The sequence below is a fragment of the Mesoplodon densirostris genome, chromosome 7 (genome assembly GCF_025265405.1).
Source record: "Mesoplodon densirostris isolate mMesDen1 chromosome 7, mMesDen1 primary haplotype, whole genome shotgun sequence".
NCBI lineage: Eukaryota > Metazoa > Chordata > Mammalia > Artiodactyla > Ziphiidae > Mesoplodon > Mesoplodon densirostris.
This window is the reverse complement of record NC_082667.1, coordinates 27,906,173-27,929,024: the sequence shown is the minus strand read 5'-3', so window position 1 is coordinate 27,929,024 and position 22,852 is coordinate 27,906,173. Positions and strand designations below refer to the sequence as shown.

General features: G+C 37.7%; 1 protein-coding gene across 2 annotated transcripts in view; it reads left to right on the top strand.

Moving 5' to 3' along the window:
* ELP4 (elongator acetyltransferase complex subunit 4) overlaps window positions 1-22,852 on the top strand; it is a 243,868-nt gene that overhangs the window by 133,206 nt on the left and 87,810 nt on the right. The window lies entirely within an intron of this gene.

The window sequence follows — 22,852 nt, the reverse complement described above, 5'->3', positions numbered from 1 at the left end:
AGGGGACTAAGAGCACAGCTTTAAGGAGCTCCAGAGACGGGTGCGAGCTGCGGCTATCAGCGCGGGCACCATCCGCAATGGTGAAAAAGTGAAACTATTTCCACTAAGATCAGGAACAAGACAAGACAAGGCTGCCCACTCTCACAACTATTATTCAACATAGTTTTGGAAGTTTTAGCCACAGCAATCAGAGAAGAAAAAGAAATAAAAGGAATCCAAATAGGAAAAGAAGAAGTAAAGCTGTCACTGTTTGCAGATGACATGATACTATACATAGAGAATCCTTAAGATGCTACCAGAAAACTACTAGAGCTAATCAATGAATTTGGTAAAGCAGCAGGATACAAAATTAATGCACAGAAATCTTGCATTCCTATACACTAATGATGAAAAATCTGAAAGTGAAATTAAGAAAACACTCCCATTTAGCATTGCAACAAAAAGAATAAAATATCTAGGAATAAACCTACCTAAGGAGACCAAAGACCTGTATGCCAAAAATTATAAGACACTGATGAAAGAAATTAAAGATGATACAAATAGATGGAGAGATATAGCATGTTCTTAGATTGGAAGAATCAACATTGTGAAAATGACTCTACTACCCAAAGCAATCTACAGATTCAATGCAATCCCTATCAAACTACCACTGGCATTTTTCACAGAATTAGAACAAAAAAATTCACAATTTGTACAGAAACACAAAAGACCCCGAATACCCAAAACAATCTTGAGAAAGAAAAACGGAGCTGGAGGAATCAGGCTCCCTGACTTCAGACTATACTACAAGGCTACAGTAATCAAGACAGTATGGTACTGGCACAAACACAGAAATATAGATCAATGGAACAGGATAGAAAGCCCAGAAATAAACCCACGCACATATGGTCACCTTATCTTTGATAAAGGAGGCAAGAATATACAATGGAGAAAAGACAGCCTCTTCAATAAGTAGTGCTGGGAAAACTGGACAGCTACATGTAAAAGAATGAAATTAGGACACTCCCTAACACCATACACAAAAGTAAACTCAAAATGGATTAAAGACCTAAATGTAAGGCCAGACACCATCAAACTCTTAGAGGAAAGCATAGGCAGAACACTCTATGACATAAATCACAGCAAGATCCTTTTGGACCCACCTCCTAGAGAAATGGAAATAAAAACAAAAATAAACAAATGGGACCTAATGAAACTTAAAAGCTTTTGCACAGCAAAGAAAACCATAAACAAGACGAAAAGACAACCCTCAGAATGGGAGAAAATATTTGCAAATGAAGCAACTGACAAAGGATTAATCTCCAAAATTTACAAGCAGCTCATGCAGCTCAATATCAGAAATACAAACAACCCAATCCAAAAATGGGCATAAGACCTAAATAGACATTTCTCCAAAGAAGGTATACAGATTGCCAACAAACACATGAAAGAATGCTCAACATCATTAATCATTAGAGAAACGCAAATCAAAACTACCATGAGAGGGGCCTCCCTGGTGGCGCAGTGGTTGAGAGTCCGCCTGCCGATGCAGGGGACACGGGTTCGTGCCCCGGTCTGGGAGGATCCCATATGCTGCGGAGCGGCTGGGCCCATGAGCCATGGCCGCTGGGCCTGCGCATCCGGAGCCTGTGCTCCGCAACGGGAGAGGCCACAACAGTGAGAGGCCCGCATACCGCAAAAAGAAAAAAAAAAAAAAAAACTACCATGAGATATCATCTCCCACCAGTCAAAATGGCCATCATCTAAAAATCTACAAACAATAAATGCTGGAGAGGGTGTGGAGAAAAGGGAACTCTCTTGCACTGTTGGTGGGAATGTAAATTGATATAGCCACTATGGAGAACAGTATGGAGGTTCCTTAAAAAATTAAAAATAGAACTGCCATACGACCCAGCAATCCCGCTACTGGGCATATACCCTGAGAAAACCATAATTCAAAAAGAGTCGTGTACCACAATATTCACTGCAGCTCTATTTACAATAGCCAGAACATGGAAGCAACGTAAGTGTCCATCAACAGATGAATGGATGAAGAAGATGTGGCACATATATACAATGGAATATTACTTAACCATAAAAAGGAACGAAATTGAGTTATTTGTAGTGAGGTGGATGGACCTAGAGTCTGTCATACAAAGTGAAGTAAGTCAGAAAGAGAAAAATAAATACCGTATGCTAACACATATATATGGAATCTAAAAAACAAAAAAAAGAATGGTCATTCAGAGTCTAGGGGCAAGATGGGAATAAAGACACAGAGGTACTAGAGAATGGACTTAAGGATACGGGGAAGGGGAAGGGGAAGCTGGGACAAAGTGAGAGAGTGGCATGCCAAATGTAAAATGGATGGCTAGTGGGACACTGCTGCATAGCATAGGGAGATCAGCTCGGTGCTTTGTGACCACCTAGAGAGGTGGTATAGGGAGGGTGGGAGGTAGGGAGATGCAAGAGGGAAGAGATATGGGTATATATGTGTATGTATAACTGATTCACTTTGTTATAAAGCAGAAACTAACACACCATTGTAAAGCAATTATACTCCAATAAAGATGTTTAAAAAATTTTTTTTAATGAAATGAAATATGTTCCTTTAAAAAAAAACAACACCTTGAATTGTCAGCTATGCTAGGTGCTAGGTGTATTTGTGATGATGTGGCAGTACTGAAGCTTTGAAAATTACTGAAGCTAAATGGTTGGTAATTGCTATAACCCCCTTTTTCCTATTTTATTGCTAATCCTACAAAAAGGTAGTCATTTATCCATCTGGTTTCCTTAGCTTATAAATTCTTTGCAAGCCGGAAAAATCATCACAGTCAAATAGAAGTGAAGAATGAGGCCAGGGGAGGGAAGAGATTGTTACAGATTAAATGGACAAGAGTTCTTGCCCCCAAGAGTCAGAAGAATGTAGCATGATATAGCAATTAATTCATTTAAACTTTTTAAATATATATATTTATTAAGCATATATAATGTTAAAGTTATTGATGTAAGCACTATGGGAAATGCAAACACTACACATGGTTTCTGTTCTCACCTTACCCTCAGGTACTTATACTGTGGAAGTTATAGAAGTCTCACCTCTCTGAAAACACTATAGTCATATACTCTTTTTTTTTTTTTTTTTTTTTTTTTTTTTTGCGGTATGCGGGCCTCTCACTGTTGTGGCCTCCCCCGTTGTGGAGCACAGGCTCCGGACGCGCAGGCTCCGGACGCGCAGGCTCAGCGGCCATGGCTCAAGGGCCCAGCCGCTCCGCGGCATATGGGATCCTCCCAGACCGGGGCACGAACCCGTATCCCCTGCATCGGCAGGCGGACTCTCAACCACTTGCGCCACCAGGGAGGCCCAGTCATATACTCTTTTTCAGGTGGTTACTATAAGATTTTTTTCCCCTCCTTAAATAAAAGAAAACAATCACTATTTGCCCGACATCCAATCTGACAGAAAATCCTGTTGACTCTGCCTTTGAAATGTATTCATAATTAAACCAGTTTTCACCAACTCCCATGCTACCATTCAGTCCAAACCATCATCATGTTTTGCCTGGACTATTGTAATAGCCTCCCAACTAGATACCTGCTTTTAACCCTGACCTCCTTCAATTTGTTCTTTTTTTCTTTTTTTTACTGCAGTCAGAAGGATGAGTCTTTTAAAACGTAAAACAGATCATGTCATTTATCTGCTCAAAACTCCCCATCAATTCTCCAACTCACTGAGAAGTCCTTCAGTGACCACGAAGACCCTATTGACCTGGCTACCTTAACTCTCAGATCTCATCTTTTATTCCTCTCCCACAATTTGCTATGATTCAGCCACACTGCTCTTCCTTGAACATGCCAAGCCTCAGGGCCTTTGCTGTTCCCTTTGCCTCTCAGATGTTTTCATAGCTACCTTCCTCACCCCTTCAAATATTAAAACATCACCTTCTTAATGAAGTTTTCCTGGCCATCCATTTCAAAGTCACAGTTTACCCCCATTCTGCCATTCCCAGTCATTCTTAGTCTGCTCCATGTTTTCCCATAGCACCCATCACCTGCTAATATGCTACATAAGTTTCTTTTTTTAAATATCTTTATTGGAGTATAATTGCTTTACAATATTGTGTTAGTTTCTGCTGTACAACAAAGTGAATCAGCTATGTGTATACTTATATCCCTATATCCCCTCCCTTTTGCGTCTCCCTCCCACCCTCCCTATCCCACCCCTCTAGGTCATCACAAAGCATTGAGCTGATCTCCCTGTGCTATGCAGCAGCATCCCACTAGCCATCCATTTTACATTCAGTAGTGTATACATGTCAATGCTACTCTCTTTGTCCCAGCTTCCCCTTCCCCTGACATGTCCTCAAGCCCATTATTCTCTACATCTGCGTCTTTATTCCTGCCCTGCCACTGGGTTCATCAGTACCGTTTTTTTAGATTCCATACATGTGCATTAGCATACAGTATTGGTTTTTCTCTTTCTGACTTACTTCACTCCGTATGACAGACTCTAGGTCCATCCACCTCACTACAAGTAACTCAATTTCGTTTCTTCTTATGGCTGAGTAATATTCCATTATATATATGTGCCACATCTTCTTTATCCGTTCATCTGTTGATGGACATTTAGGTTGCTTCCATGTCCTGGCAATTGTAAATAGTGCTGCGGTGAACATTGTGGTACATGACTCTTTTTGAATTATGGTTTTCTCAGGATATATGCCCAGTAGTGGGATTACTGGGTCATGTGGTAGTTCTATTTTTAGTTTTTTAAGGAATCTCCATACTGTTCTCCATAGTGGCTGTATCAATTTACATTTCCACCAACAGTGCAAAAGGGTTCCCTTTTCTCCACACCCTCTCCAGCATTTATTGTTTCTAGATTTTTTTGATGATGGCCATTCTGACTGGTGTGAGGTGATACCTCATTGTGGTTTGATTTGTGTTTCTCTAATGATTAGTGATGTTGAGTATCTTTTCATGTGTTTGTTGGCAATCTGTATGTCCACTTTGGAGAAATGTCTGTTTAGGTCTTACGCCCATTTTTGGATTGGGTTGTTTGTTTATAAAGTTCTTATTTATTATGTTCATCTTCTATCTTCCTATACTAGAATATGAGCTTCACAGGAATAAAGATTTGTCTTTATTCTGTTCTGCTTAGAACAGTCTGACACATGATAAGGTGCTCAGTAAATATTCTTAGATTAGTAAGTTTGTATGTCTCAGTTTATCTCAATTTATCTATTTTCTCCCCTTTTCTATTTAAATTACGTACAAGAGTGAGTGAAGTTGGAAGCTTATACTAGTAGTAATAATAATAATAATGAGATCATTTATTGCTATCATTTATTGAGTGCTTAATAGAGTCAGACATTATACTAAGCACATTAACTGTATTATCTCACTTAATCCCCACAACTAGCCCTCAGAGTAGGATGAGAAGGCTTACAGAGGTCAAGTCACTTGCCCAGGGTAACATATCAAGTGAATTGCTAAGCTCCAGTTCAACCCATAACAGACTCCAAGGGCACAGCCCTCTTTGTACCTTTCAGGTTAGGGCCACCTTTAGCAAGTTTTATTCAATATCATTGTTCTTATATATACTTACTACAGAACAGCTTGACTAAAAGAGTTAACTGAATGCTAATGTGCCTAATGTCATTACTTTGTTGTGTGTAACTACATATTTAGAGATAAATAGTAGCTTTAGAAGTTTGCAAATCCAAGTGATAGATAGAAATATAATATTGCTTTTAGATTGAAGGGAGAACGTATTCATGATATTGGGCATATCCTCGACGAAAGACTTGGAAATAATTCAGTCTGAAATGATCGTATTAAGTGGGGCATTGAGTAACTTGAATTTGCCAAAGAACAAAGGAAACAGAAGGAGAAGTATAAAAAGTGAGGTAATATGCAGTGGCATGGCAAGGATCTCTTGGTTCATGTGTTTTCTGTTCGGGTACTCTCTGAAATAATTTTTTTAAACCATATGCTCCACACACATTTTTAAATTGACATATAAAACTTTTCATTATAAGTGTAAATACTGACAAAGGGTATAATTTCTGACCTATTAAATACATGCTTTAAATATATTTTCATCAAAACCGTGAAGTAGGGGCTTCCCTGGTGGCGCAGTGGCTGAGAGTCCACCTGCCGATGCAGGGGACATGGGTTCGTGCCCCGGTCCGGGAAGACCCCACATGCCATGGAGCGGCTAGGCCCGTGAGCCATGGCCGCTGAGCCTGCACGTCCGGAGCCTGTGCTCCGCAACAGGAGAGGCCACAACAGTGACAGGCCCGCGTACCACAAAAAAAAAAAAAAGTGAAGTAAAGATTTAGCTTATTCAATTTACAGAAAAGGTCCATGCTATAGCTTAATTGGCAGTCATTGTCAAATTCATGAGAAGTCTAGACTTCATTTTTTAATTCCAGTAAACGTGTTTCTGAAACAGTCTCCTCACTTTTCATTGCCATGAGATTGTCCACTGGTTAATATGAAACAAGGTGCAAGCCCCCATTAGTTTGCCTTTATTCTGCAGTCATGGGACACTTCCCTAAGAGTAATGCACCACACTAAGATCCAGGGTAGTTTAGAGCCATGCCCTCCTTATGTCAAGTTCAATCAAGTGGGAAACGTAGAACCGCAGACTGTAGGTATATTTTCAAAGTAGATTAATTTTAAGAGAGATTAACTATGAAAGTTGAAGATCTCAAAGTTGAATTCTTTGAAAACTATCCATGCCCATATACTACTGGAAAGTCTTTGTAAAACCCAAAGGGCTAAAACTTCCAAAACTATGTTGAATGATAGTGGTGAGAGTGGACAACCTTGTCTTGTTCCTGACCTTACAGGAAATGGTTTCAGTTTTTCAAAATTGATACAGCCACTATGGAGAACAGTATGGAGGTTCCTTAAAAAACTAAAAATAGAACTACCATGCGGCCCAGCAATCCCACTGCTGGGCACATACACTGAGAAAACCATAATTCAAAAAGAGTCATGTACCATAATGTTCATTGCAGCTCTATTTACAGCAGCCAGGACATGGAAGCAACCTAAGTGTCCATCGACAGACAAATGGATAAAGAAGATGTGATACATGTATACAATGGAATATTACTCAGCCATAAAAAGAAACAAAATTGAGTTATTTGTAGGTGGTGGATGGACTAGAGGCTGTCATACAGGGTGAAGTAATACAGAAAGCGAAAAACAAATACCGTATGCTAACACATATATATGGAATCTAAAAAAAAAAATTCTTCTGAAGAAACGAGGGGCAGGACAGAAATAAAGATGCAGACGTGGAGAATGGACTTGAGGACACGGGGAGGGGGAAGGGTAAGCTGGGACAAAGTGACAGAGTGGCATGGACTTATATATACTACCAAGTGTAAAATAGATAGCTAGTTGGAAGCAGCCGCATAGCACAGGGAGATAAGCTCAGTGCTTTGTGACCACCTAGAGGAGTGGGATAGGGAGGGTGAGAGGGAGACGCAAGAGGGAGGAGATATGGGGATATGTGTATACGTATAGCTGATTCACTTCGTTATACAGCAGAAACTAACACAACATTGTAAAGCAATTATACTCCAATAAAGATGTTTAAAAAAAGAAAAACCCAAAGGGCATGCATTTCCCACTTTTGTTTTTGTTTTTGTTGTTTTTCGTACAGCAGGCTCTTATTAGTCATCCCTTTTATACACATCAGTGTATACATGTCAATCCCAATTGCCCAATTCATCACACCACAACCCCCACCACCACTACTTTTCCCCCCTTGGTGTCCATACGTTTGTTCTCTACATCTGTGTCTCAATTTCTGCCCTGCAAACCGGTTCATCTGTACCTTTTGTCTAGGTTCCACATACATGCGTTAACATACAATATTTGTTTTTCTCTTTCTGACTTACTTCACTCTGTATGACAGTCTCTAGGTCCATCCATGTCTCTACAAATGACCCAACTTTGTTCCTTTTTATGGCTGAGTAACATTCCATTTTATATATGTACCACATCTTCTTTATCCATTCGTCTGTCAATGGGCATTTAGGTTGCTTCCATGACCTGGCTATTGTAAATACTACTGCAGTGAACATTGGGGTGCATGTGTCTTTTTGAATTATGGTTTTCTCTGGGTATATGCCCAGTAGTGGGATTGCTGGGTGGTATGGTAGTTCTATTTTTAGTTTTTTAAGGAACCTTGATACTGTTCTCCATAGTGGCTGTATCAATTTACATTCCCACCAGCAGTGCAAGGGGTTCCCTTTTCTCCACACCCTCTCCAGCATTTCTTCTTTGTACATTTTCTGATGATGCCCATTCTAACTGGTGTCAGGTGATACCTCATTGTAGTTTTGATTTGCATTTCTCTAATAATTAGTGATGTTGAGCAGCTTTTCATGTGCTTCTTGGCCATCTGTATGTCTTTGGAGAAATGTCTATTTAGATCTTCTGCCCATTTTGGGATTGGGTTGTTTGTTTTTTGAATATTGAGCTGCATGAGCTGTTTATATATTTTGGAGATTAATCCTTTGTCTGTCGATTCGTTTGCAAATATTTTCTCCCATTCAGATGGTTGTCTTTTCATCTTGTTTATGGTTTCTTTTGCTGTGCAAAAGCTTTTAACTTTCATTAGGTCCCATTTGTTTATTTTTGCTATTATTTCCATTACTCTTAGAGGTGAACCATAAAATATCTTGCTGTGATTTATGTCAGAGAGTGTTCTTCCTATGTTTTCCTCTAAGAGTTTTATAGTGTCCGGCCTTACATTTAGGTCTCTAATCCATTTTGAGTTTATTTTTGTGCATGGTGTTAGGGAGTGTTCTAATTTCATTCTTTTACATGTAGCTGTCCAGTTTTCCCAGCACCACTTATTGAAGAGACTATCTTTTCTCCATTGTATATCCTTGCCTCCTTTGTCATAGATTAATTGACCATATGTGCGTGGGTTTATCTCTGGGCTTTCTATCTTGTTCCATCGAACTATATTTCTGTTTTTGTGCCAGTACCATATTGTCTTGATTACTGTAGCTTTGTAGTATAGTCTGAAGTCATGGAGTCTGATTCCTCCAGCTCCGTTTTTTTTCCCTCAAGACCGCTATTGGCTATTTGGGGTCTTTTGTGTCTCCATACAAATTTTAAGATTTTTTGTTCTAGTTCTGTGAAAAATGTCATTGGTAATTTGATAGGGATTGCACTGAATCTGTAGATTGCTTTGAGTAGTATAGTCATTTTCACAATATTGAATCTTCCAATTCAAGAACATGTTATATCTCTCCATCTGTTTGTATCATCTTTAATTTCTTTCATCAGTGTCTTTTAGTTTTCTGCATACAGGTCTTTTCTTTCCCTAGGTAGGTTTATTCCTAGGTTTTTGTTTGTTTGTTTGTTTGCAGTACGTGGGCTTCTCACTGTTGTCACCTCTCCCGTTGCGGAGCACAGGCTCCGGATGCACAGGCTCAGTGACCATGGCTCACGGGCCCAGCCGCTCCGCAGCATGTGGGATCTTCTCAGACCGGGACATGAACCCCTGTCCCCTGCATCGGCAGGTGGACTCTCAACCACTGCGCCACCAGGGAAGCCCCCTATTCCTAGATATTTTATTCTTTTTTGTTGCAGTGGTAAATGGGAGTGTTTCCTTAATTTCTCTTTCAGATTTTTCATCATTAGTATATAGGAATGCAAGAGATTTCTGTGCATTAATTTTTTATCCTGCAACTTTACCAAATTCATTGATTAGTTTTAGTCATTTTCTGGTGGCATCTTTAGGATTCTCTATGTATAGTATCATGTCATGTGTGAACTGTGACAGTTTTACTTCTTCTTTTCCAATTTGTATTCCTTTTATTTCTTTTTCTTCTCTGATTGCTGTGGCTAGGACTTCCAAAACTATGATGAATAATAGTGGTGAGAGTTGACATCCTTGTCTTGTTCCTGATCTTAGTGGAAATGCTTTCAGTTTTTCACCGTTGAGAATGATGTTTGCCTTGGGTTTTTCGTATATGGCCTTTATTATGTTGCGGTAGGTTCCCTCTATGCCCACTTTCTGGAGAGTTTTTATCATAAATGGGTGTTGAATTTTGTCAAAAGCTTTTCCTGCATCTACTGAGCTGATCATATGGTTTTTATTCTTCAGTTTGTTAATATGGTATATCACATTGATTGATTTGTGTATATTGAAGAATCCTTGCATCCCTGGGATAAATCCCACTTGATCATGGTATATGATCCTCTTAATGTGTTATTGGATTCTGTTTGCTAGTGTTCTGTTGAGGATTTTTGCATCTATATTCATCAGTGATATTGCTGTGTAATTTTCTCTTTTTTGTAGTATCTTTTTCTGGTTTTGATATCAGGGTGATGGTGGCCTTATAGAGTGAGTTTGGGAGTGTTCCTTCTTCTGCAATTTTTTGGAAGAGTTTGAGAAAGATGGGTGTTAGCTCTTCTCTAAATGTTTGATAGATTGTTTCCCAGTCTTAAAGACCTCTGCTTTATATTATGTAGGATATTAAAATTTAAAATAAACTCTAATTTTTTTCCACAGTTCAAGTAGTTTCCTAAAAATATCTACTGCCATTATAATCTGCAAAAATAGATCTTAAGCTTATGGCAGTGTGGTACTGAATAGCACAGGGAACTGTACTCAATATTCTGTAATAACCTATATGGGAAAACAATCTGAAAAAGAGTGGATATATGTATATATATAACTGAACTACTTTTCTGTACACCTGAAACTAACACAACATTGTAAATCAACTATACCCCAATAAAAAATAAGTAAATTAAAAATAAATAAAAATAAACAAGAAAGGAATGTAATGCTTAAAACTGATGCAAGATACGTTTTTTTTAAAATTACGTACTTTTTTTGGAGCAGTTTTAGGTTTACAGAATATTTGAGGGGAAAGTACAGAGTTCCCATGAATCCCCTCATGCCCTCACCCAGTTTCCCCTATTATTAATACCTTGCCTAAGTGATATACATTTGTTACAATTTATGAGCCAATATTGATATGTTACTATTAACTAAAATTTACAGTTTACATTAGGATTTACTCTTTGAGTTAGACATTCTATGGGTTTTGACAAATGTATAATGACATGTATCCACTAGTCATACAGAACAGTCCAGCTATTCTAAAAATCCCCTGTTCTCTACCTGTTCACCCCTTCCTTCTCCGAAATCCATGGCAATCACTGATCTTTTTACTGTATCCATAGATTACCTTTTCCAGAACGTCATATAGTTGGAATTGTATGGGACATAGCCTTTCAGATTGGCTTCTTTCACTTGGCAGTATGCATTTAAGGTTCCTCCAAAGCTCATTTCTTTTTATCACTAAATAATATTCCATTGTATGGGTGTACCACAGTTTGTTTATCCATACCTTTTGAAGAGTATATTGGTTGCTTCCAAGTTTTAGCAGGTAGGAATAAAGCTGCTGTAAACATTCCTGTCCAAGTTTTTGTCTGTATATAAATTTTCAGCTCATTTGGGTAAATACTAAGGAGCACAATTGCCAGATTATATGGTACGAAAATGTTTATTTTATAAGAAACTGCCCAGCTGCCTTCCAAAGTGGCTGTACTATTTTGCATTCCCACCAGCAATGCATGAGAGTTTTGCATCCTCACCAGCACTGGTGTTATCAGTGTTTAGTATTTTAGCCATTTTAATAGATATGTATCAATAGTAGTGTCTCATTGTTGTAATTTACAATGCCCTGATGACATATAACGTTGAGCATCTTTTCATTTGCTTATTTCCCATCTGTATGTCTTCTTTGAGGAAGTATCAGTTTAGATCTTTACCCCAGTTTTTAATTAGATTGTTTTCAGTAAGTTGAATTTTAAGAGTGCTTTGTATGTTTTTGTACCAATCCTTTATCAGATAGGTGTTTTGCAAACATTTTCTCCCAATCTCTGGCTTGTCTTCATTCTTTTAACAGTATCTTTCTCAGAATAGAAGGTTTTCAGTTTAATGAAATCCAACTTCTCAGTTTTTTTCTTTCACGGACCATGTTTTTGAAGTTCTATTTTAAGAGTCATTGCCAAACCCAATGTTACCTGAATTTTCTTCTACAATATCTTCTAGGGTTGTATAGTTTTGCATTTTACATTTAGGTCTATGATTCATTTTGAGTTACTTTTTGTGAAGCGTGTAAGATGTTATGTCTAGATTCATTTTTTTGCATGTGGATATACATTTGTTCCAACACCATTTGTTAGAAAGACTATCCTTTCTCCATTGAATTGTGTTTGCCCCTTTGTCAAAGATCAATTGACTATATTTGTATGGGTCTATTTCTGGGCTCTCTAGTCTGTTCTGTTGGTCTACTTGTCTTTTCTTTGACCAGTACCACACTGTCTTGATTACTATAGCTTAATAGTAAGTCTTGAAGTCAGGTAGTGTATTTTGAAGTCAGGTACTAAGTCTTTAAGTCAGGTAGCTTACTAGAGCTGCCATAGCAAATACCATAGACTCGGTGGCTTAAACAATGGAAATTTTATTTTCTCATGGTTCTGGAGACCAGAAATGCAAGATCAAGGTGTCAGCAGGGCTGATTTCTTCCAAGGCCTCTTTCTTTAGCTTGTGGCTTGCCCTCTTCTCTCTGTGTCTTCGCATGGTCTTCCCTTTGTATGTGTGCATGTCTGTGTCCAAATTTCCTCTTCTTATAAGGACGCCAATCATATTGGATTAGGGCCCACCCTAAAAACTCATTTTAACTTAATTACCTCTTTAAAGACTTTATCTCCATATACAGTTACATTCTGAGGTACTGAGGGTTAGGACTTTAGCATATAAATTTTGGGGGTTAGGGCTTCAAATATAAATTTTCAACATATAAAATTTGGGGGGAAACACAGTTCAGCCCATAACAAGTAGTATCAGTCCTCTGACTTTGTTCATCTCCTTTAAGACTGCGTTGGCTATTCTAGATCTTTTCCCTTTCCATATAAAGTTTAGGATAAGTTGGTCAATAGCCACAAAATAATTTGCTGAGATTTTTGTTGGAATTGCATTGAATCTTCAGATCAAGTTAGAAAGAACTGAAATCTTAGCAACATTGAGTCTTCCTATCCCTAAGACTGTGCCCCCTTGGAGTTTTGTAATCTCAAAACTTGTCCACGCTGAGCTTCTAGCAGTTTGTCATTACAGTTCAGGGTTTATTTCTCTAGGTCTCGTTCCTGTGGAAGTACTTATTCCCAGGCTTCTGTTCTAGTAAGTTGTGATTCTCTGTTTCTGCCTATCGTTTCTACAGTTTTTCAGGCAGCAGCCCTATGACCTCAATGCTCTGATGGGTCTGAGAGCTGCTGGTTTTCAGTTTGTTCAGATTTTTTCTTGCTGTGGGCATGAGAGTGACAACTTCCAAGCTTCTTATATTTAAGACCAAAAACCAGACATCTCCAAGGTACTTTTTATTATTGCAGCATCATCATTAACAACATTAAGCATTTATTATTGGTTCTGATTTTACAGAAGGAACTGAGTTAGGTCTAATATATTATGTCTTAAAACTGGCAAGAATCCTATTTTTGCCAAAATGGTATTTATGAAAATATTTCTATATTTGCATCATAAATCTTTATGATGTGTATACCTAGAGCATTGGTTTTCAAAATGCTGTGGCCCTGGTAGTAGGAAGAGGTGCCTCAGGAATTGCTGATTCTGGTTGTGCGTAAGATGGAAGCAAGGGGCAAGGGAAAGACTATGCTAACTATACTCACCCCAGCTTGAACCTGAGCAGGTCATACATTTCATTTGAAGTAAGGGTTGGACAACTAAATAGTCTTGAAATCCACTGCCCTTGGTGTTAGATGAATGCTCTCCTAGTGTTTTCATTCATAGATTGTACAACAGATGAAACTATCTCAGAAAAAGCTTCTTTACAGAGTCTAGTAACAAAATTGTTAAGGAAGAACTAATGTAGACTCAGTTTATTTAATGCAAAGTGTGATAATGTTGGAATAAATGAATCCCTCTTTGTTGGGGATTGTAAAAACTCAATTAAAATATAATTTAACTTGGGCTTCCCTGGTGGCGCAGTGGTTGTGAGTCCGCCTGCCGATGCAGGGGACACGGGTTCGTGCCCTGGTCCAGGAAGATCCCACATGCCGCGGAGCGGCTGGGCCCATGAGCCATGGCCGCTGAGCCTGCACGTCCGGAGCCTGTGCTCTGCAACGGAAGAGGCCACAACAGTGAGAGGCCCGCATACCGCAAAAAAAAAAAAAAAGAAAAGAAAAGAAAAGAAATATGCAGCATGGGCATACCTTTATTAACCTGTGGGTAAGTTTTCTTGATGGAATCTATAGATGTCTGTGCATCCTGGCTCATTAATAACAGAATTAATCAGTTTATCAACTTATACTTTTATAAAAATTCAGGCTCACTGACATATTTAGTTTTGGGGTTTATGGGGTTTTTTTATTTGATTTTGTATCATAGGGTAGTTGGAGACAGGTCTAGAATAAGATTTCAGACTTTTCACCTTCTGGAACATATATCCAAACTGAGCTGAAAGAAGTGTTTTTAATTCATCTAGTAGCCACATATAATTATGCTTGGTTTACACTGTGAGGAGGTATCTGGAAGGGCAGCAGAAACAGGGCATGATTTGTTAGGTGCACTGCTTTTACATCATTCATATCGGTTAGAATTGTTTATAAACATGGGTACCATAGTGTAGTAAACTTAGTCTAAATCAGTTCAGAAAAATATTTAGAAGCCTGCTGTGTATAAAGCAAATAAGTAAAACACTATTCTTACACCAGGAAAGCGAATACAGTACAGTAATAGAAGAGATTAGACAAATATGCAAAAATCAAGTCAAAACACTCTAAGTATAATAAGAAGCAAAAAATGCTATGAGGCTCATAGAGGAGAGAGATTCTGCATCTGTTTGAAAGCAAATGAGGAGATTGAAAGGGAAGGTAACATTTATGATCTAGAAGAACCTGGAGAGAAAATATATCAGTTAGGAAATTTTTCAGGTGCATATAAAAGTAAACTTAACTGATAGGAGCTTTAATAAATAGAGCTCTATATTTCAAACAGACAAGAAGCCTGGAGGTAAGCAGCTGCTGGTGTTGATTCAGTAGTTCTATAATGTCAAAGTCACATTTCTGTAATTTTCTGAGTCTTTTTCTCATGCTTGTTGCCTTGTGATCACAAGAAGGTGGCTACAGCTCCAACTACCAGTCTATAGTCCAGAAGGAAGAAAGGACTGAGAGAAGGAGAAAAAAAAAAACTTTCCAGATATTCCTCTGCAGACTTCTGTTTACAACTCATTGATCAGAACTTTGCAAATTACTACCCTGGCTGCAGAGAATCTGGAAAGGTGAGAGTTTTCAGCTAATCATATTGCCCCTCTCCAAACAAAATCAGGAAATGTTGAGGTAAAAAGAATAGCAGGAACACCTCATGTGTTACTTTGAGGTAAAGAGATATAGTGGAAGTTAAAAATAAAAACAGTAGGATTGAACTGTATCCTACAAAGCCTTTGGTGCCAGGCTGAGGCATTTAAAATTAACTTAATAGGCAGTGGGAAGCTATTTAATGTTTCTGAGCAGTGAAGTGACATCATGGGTGCTGACCCATCATTGTATTTTTATTTTCTAAATAAAATGGTTTTAAATAAATTTTATAAAGAGTTTACAATAGATACATTTTAAAATTATACTATTATGATCACACTCAGCTATAATTGAATCCTGTTAACACAATTCAGTAAGGTGGGTCATTTTTCTAATATTGTTTACCATGGCACCAGAATATAGATTCTACATGATCCACTCAATCTAGGTATCTATTTAAAAAAATAGATTTGGGAATTTGGGATTTTTCAAGATTTAAGAGTGATTGAATTCACTGTAATAAAAACAATAAATGATTATACAAAGTCATATGACTAAAATGTTTCCCATTCCTCCTTAGTTAGGAACTAATGCTACCCATCTAGAGCGACCATCTAATTTATTGTCTTTATGGGATTAAAGTGCTAATAATTAGGCCATTACAATAGGAGTAAACCAGGGCTTGCCATTGTGACTAAGCGAGTAGTTCTGTTGCAGTCTAAAGTGTTCTGTGGGCTCTCACATTGTCCTTGCCCCAGGTGGTCAGCTCTGCAGGAGTATGTCTGTGTCTCTCTTGAGGGATGAATAGACTAACCCAGCTTTGCTTGTCAACCCCAGGAATAGCTGTGTACGTTGTAGCTCTCTGCCTCAGCCAGCAGTGCTCACTCTCATTGGTCTCCCTGGTGGCCACATGCTCACTGTGGCTCTTCGGCTCAAGGCTATATTTCCTCTCCATGTTGTGGTCCTGAGAAAGGAGGGCTGAAGGAAACTTTAATTCCCCCTTTGTGGGAAATGTCGTTTGCCAGCTTGAACTGGGAGCTGAAAACAAATCCCACATTTATATAGCACTATAATCTTTACTGAGTAACACCAATAGAGCTCTCCCAGGAAACCTCAGCTCAGAACATTCTTATTGAATCACATGATGCCCAGGGTTATACTGTTTAATTTTGAAAATTTATAGACAAAGCATTAGAGAGGTTATTACACTAAAGTATCTTATTCCTATGTGGAATTTTGTGTTCTTGTCCTTGTTTGTATCATATATCTTTTTTTCTCGCCACATATTTTTAAAATTATCTCTTCTCTTTGATTCCCACTAACCTCTATCAGTTCTCTTACAGCCTCTCTGAATATTCCTTTTTTCACTTCCTCTGGGTGTTTTTCCTCCTTTTATCCCCCAAAGATGATAATGATGGTTTAGAAAATATTAACCCCAACAATAACCATGACTTAACAAGTACTTACAATGTCCTAGGCACTGCACAAATTCCACATACTAACTCACTGAACTCTTAACAACAGCCTTATATCTAGTTCTATTATTATCCCTGTTTTTCATATGTGAGGTGCAGAAAAGTTAAATAACTTAAAAGTCATACAAACTAATAAATAATGGAGTCGGGTTTCTAACCTAGATAGTGTAACTCCAAATGCATGTGTCCTTAACCTCTAACCCATTGTTCCTGGTCTCCAGAAGCTCCTCCTCTTACTGACTCCCTCTTGCCTTGCCGTCTCTGCCGTACTTAATTCCAAGGCCAGTTCTAGCAGTGAATTTTTAAGAAACCCAGTCTTAGTTGTTTTCACCAGTCTAGCATAAGGCTTTGGATAGCCTAGTGTCACCAGCTAAAATCTTGCAGGCTTGGTGGTCTCTGTGACCCAGTAGTCTAGGCTTCAGCATGTTTTATGCAACTGTGCAACAGTTTCAGTAGAGCTATTGACAGATCTAAGAGATTGTAAATGAAGAGCTGAGAGTACCATACTTGATATTTGCCAGGATATGAAAGATGAAAGGGGAGGAAGAATCATAAATTACTCTTAAGACTGTAAGATTAGTGGTTAATCTTAATTAACCACTTAATTAACCATTAATAAGAATCATAAGTGCTTATTTACTTATTTGTCTTCCCCACTAGCTGCTAGAGTTAGAAGCAGAAATTCTGGCAACTCTACCTTGATCACACCAGTTCTACTTCCAGGATACTTTCCTTCCTTGCCCCTGCTGAGATCCTGCATACATATTCAGAGCTGACCTCAGTTCTCACCCACTCCCCAAGCCTGGCCTGACAGCTACATCCTATATTGATCTTTCTCTCTCTCTCTCTCTCTCTCTCTCTCTCTCTCTCCCTCTCTCTTTTCTTCCCTCCCTCCGTCCCTCCCTCCCTCCCTCTCCCCATTTACTGTATTCTTTGTTTGTTACGTATAAAGTTAGTACCTTGCTATTCATTGTTCATTTGTCTCATTTTTGTACATTTTGTACAATACTATTTAGCTCTTAAAATATTTGTAAAAGTTCCTACTATGTGCCAGGCCCTTTGTGAGGATACAAATATTTATGAACACAACCCCTGCCCACAAAGAGCTTATAGTCTAGTAGAGAAAACTGACATATAAACAAATAACTGTAATAGAGATTGACTGGTACAGAAATAGATTCAGTTACGAAATGCTATGTAAAGACTAATAATGGAGTAATTCTGGTAGTTGTTAAACCGTGTTCAGGGAAAGCTATAGAAAAAAACATTTAAGTTGAATCTTGAAAGTCATTTGGATTATAAAATGTTTATATCCTCATCACTTTCTATTTTCATTATATTCATTTTGACACTTTTCTTGTCTGTTAAACTATAAGTTCTTCAAGGTCAGGAATTATATATTCAAAGTCTTTGTTTCATCCATAATGCCAAAATATTTCACTGAAATATTTATATTCATATAAATAAATACTTATTTCTATTTCTTTATCTTCCCTCTTCTCCCACCAAAGCCCAAACTGGTCAGCATATTTTTTTTGTAGCTTTATATCCCATTTCATTTAACATAACATTAACCTTGTAGTATATTTTTAGAACAACTTATTTTACCACAAATGTGTAGTTTCTTTCTATGTCATATCTTGTAAGTAAGCATTGAGATTTTTGCTCTGTAACCCTTTATGAGCTTTTATGGTGTCTTGTGTAAGCATGATAAAAATGCAAAGCTCAGAGGTTTTTTTGCTTGCATACAGCTTATGGAAAACTCTCAAGTTTATTATTTTCTCCTAGCATGTCAAAATAACTGAGGTTTCAAATTGATAAAAATACAGTTTAAAAGCCATGTTAAACTACTGTAGTGTAAAGTTACAAACTGGCAGATTGAGTATTATGATTTTACTCCAGGACAGAATAAAAGAGGTTTAAGATCTCCTAAATTTCATGAAACACCAAGGAGGTTTACCTCATAAACATTTAAACCCATCATCATTTTTTGCAAGTTCCAAGGCTGAGGCCAAGGACATTTTAAGATTAAACTTTTAAATGAATTAAACTCACCTTAAAGTTTATTAAAAGTATTTGCCAAACATCTATTTGAGAATCTGCTATATGGGGAGACACTGGTAATTCAAAAATGAATACTGTAAGATATTACTTCTATTTTGAGGAGCTCACAATTTAGTAATTAAAGGGATTTATCCATTCTATATTATGGGGTAAATTCAGTTGCTAAATATAAATTTCAAAACTGATTAGAAGTAGAAAAGACCTCTATTTAAAGACTTTAACTCAGTTCACCATTTCATAAGCACAGTGGCTTACACATAGTAGGTACTAAGTAAATGTTTACTAAATGAATGAACAATAAGAATTGTAGGGACTTCCCTCGTGGCGCAGTGGATAAGAATCCGCCTGCCAATGCAGGGGACATGGGTTCGATCCCTGGTCCGGGAAGATCCCACATGCCACGGAGCAACTTAAGTCCGTGCGCCACAGCTACTGAGCCTGCGCTCTAGAGCTGCCAGCCACAACTACTGAGCCTGCGCTCTAGAGCCTGTGAGCCATGACTACTGAGCCCGCGCGCCTAGAGCCCGGCTCCACAACAAGGGAAGCCACCGCAATGAGAAGCCCGTGCACCGCAACGAAGAGTAGCCCCCGCTCGCCGCAACTAGAGAAAGCCCACGCGCAGCAATGAAGACCCAACGCAGCCATGAAGACCCAATGCAGCCATAAATAAATAATAAATAATTCTTTAAAAAAAAAAAAAAAGAATTGTAGACTTTAAGGTTAGGAATGAGACCTTACTAGGTGAGGTTTTTTTAACCCTTTGACATCAACATGGTTTTTATTATCACAGCGATTGTCAGTAGTAGTTAATGGGTGAGGCTGGGGTTATCAGACATTCAGCAATGCTGTGAGCTGTCCTAACCCAATGAAGAATTGACACATCCTGCACAACTTTGAATGTCTGAATAAATCTACTACAGATATAAATTGGTGTGTCACTTTTTCCAGAACTGATATCCGTTCAGTGCCATCCTTATCAAAATTCCAGTAGAATTTTTTGTGAAATTTTTAAGAAAATGCAAAAAGCCAGGAAGCAGCCTTTACACATAGCGAAGCTGGGGTACTTACACTTTCAGATATCAAGACTTGTGGTATTGACACAAGGATAAATCAATAAGCAAATGGGACAGAAAAGAGTCTAGAGGGAATTCCCTGGTGGTCCAGTGGTTAGGACTCCACGCTTTCACTGCCAAAGGCCTGGGTTCAATCCCTGATCAGAACACTAAGATCCCACAAGCTACACGGTACAGCCAAAAAAAAAAAAGAAAGAAAGAAAGAAAAGAAAAGAGTCTAGAAACAGACCCACACATATGTGATCACCTGATTTATGACAAAACTAACACTGTGGTGCAGATGGAAAAGGACGGGCTTTTCCATAAATAATACTCAGTTAACTGGTATCCACATGGAAAAAAAAGTGAATCTTGACTCCTCCACACCATGAACAGAAATCAATTCCAGTTGTATTGCAATCTAAATGTGAAAGACAAAACATTAAAGTTTTAGAAACAAACACAAAAGACTGTCTTCATGGGTAACATCTAAACTAATAGTGCTATTAGTCTTGATTTTGATCCTACTAAAAAAATTATACATATATATATACACATACACACACACACAAGCATAAATTCGCACTTTAGGACATAATACTGAAAAGTTTTTTTTTAAAGTTCTATAAAAAGAAAGGGTCAGGGACTTTCCTGGCGGTCCAGTGGTTGAAGCTTCGCCTTCCACTGCAGGGGTTGCCAGTTCGATCCCTGATCGGGGAGCTGGGATCCCACATGCCTCAGGACTAAGAAACCAAAACATAAAACAGAGGTAATATTGTAACAAATTCACTAAAGACTTAAAAAAAAAAAAAGAAAAAGGTCAAAATACAAAGGAAGTTTATTTGAAAAAAGACATCTCAAAATTACTGAATAATTTACTCACCTTGTCCATTTTTTCTACTACATATTCCCAATTATATAGTTAATGCAATATTGCAATTACTTAAAGAACAGTGAAATGAATTGCATATATGTAACAGAAGAGTTGAAATTTAATGGATTTGGATCCAAACTTTAATGAATTAGGAGAGACACATGAAATGCAGGAAGTTTAATTAATTTCATTAAGAAAGTTTGTTCTTAAAATGTACTCTTTCTTCTCTATACATTTTTAATGATTATAAATGTATACTAATACATTTATACTATGAAAATTACATATTGAAATTGTTTTTTCAAGGGGTTACTACACAACTTCTCTATAGTCTCTTATGATACAATTTCTTTTCTAATCCTTCCTCTAGGCTCCATCACTTATCAAACAAAAGCCAAGCTCACTTATAAAAATATATAGAGATTTTATATTTCAGTAGTCTATAATTTATCTTGTCATGTTAGCCCTAATTCAAGTCAGATTGTCACCCTCTTTCTCTTATCAATAGCAATAAGTCTAGTCTGTTATTATTTATCCTAACACTAATTTTTATTCTAGATTCTACTTGTACCATATTTCTGATCTTTCATGTTCTTGTGGGGGTTTTTTTGATATGGAAGCGTTTCTAATCTTAATTATCTTAAATGCAAATATATTCAGTGTAATTAGATACAAATATCTGACTATTTCATTAAGACTTCAGTTTAAACATGGAGAAGGGAAGGAGCCTGCCCCCCACAAGAAAGAGCTAGATCATAATGTTATTTCCAAAAAGAGTGATTTTGGATTCTCACCCATGAGTAATGGGGAGGCTTTTAAGTACTTTATGCAGGAATTACTGATCAGACTTGTGTTTCTAAAATATCACTTTGGCTGCAGTATGAAAAGATAAATTGGAAGGGATGACAAGACTGGAGGCACAGTCCAGTTAGAAAAATGTCATAAGAGACCAGGTCATTATCATCATCAACATTCCTGAACTGAGGAAGGAACCTGGCAGAAATGAGATAAAATCAACTGAATTTAGTCACTGTCACTTGATGAGGAAGAAGGAGGAGTCTAAGGTGGCTCCCAATTTCCTGATTCGAGTGACTTGATGAAATGGGTGTTTTTCGCTAAAATAAGGACCATAAGAAAAGGCGCAGTTGGGGACATGTAGAATGGGACATGCTGGTGGGAAAAACCTATGAACATTTGGATGTGTGCATTTGTTCAGGGGTGATATATGGCCCAGAGATATAGATTTGGGAATCATTGTTATAGAGCTGGTAGTTGAAGTCTTTAATTAAGATTAGAAAATATGTTTAGATTCAGAAGAGAAGGCACAAAAGAATCCTGTGGAGTGGTCTCGTGGAAATTGAGGGAGGAAAGAATTTTGAGAAGAGAATAAGAAACAATGCTAAATGCATTGAACAGTGAATAGAAAGCCAACAACTGAGTCATGAATAGAGACGTCCATTTCATTTGGCGGTATGAGGCTCATGGGTGACCATCGACCAAGAATTTTCAGGGATATGGAGTACTTGATTATATGCCATTGGTTAAAGACTGAATGGATTATTCAATTTTTTAAAAAGTGAATGAGAAGTGAAGAAATAGAGACAGCAAGTTTCCATTCTGTTCCAAGTTTTTGAATATTAGAGATAGGAGTAAGAATACTAGCCAGGGGGAGATCCAGGATAGAGGGTTTTTCAGTTCTTTTGTTTTTCACACTTGTTCCTTGATTAAAATATTGCTTTTGGTTTCATTTAATTTAATGTTAAACTCAGTATTTTGCTAAAATTAATCATTCTATAATACTTTGCTTATTGGCATAAGTTTGAAAGAATCAGGGTTACCAGCAAACCAAATTAAGGATAAATACTGAATTGTGTGACTTCCGTGAATGCTCAGGATTAAAAAATATTTATGACAGAAATATGTAAAACCATGACTGAATAAAAGGAAGAAGTTGACAGCGTGTTGGATAAATGTGAGATATCTTACAAATGATTTTTAAATGAGGCCATCTGTTAAAGCTTGCTGATGCTCTCAGTCTGGAG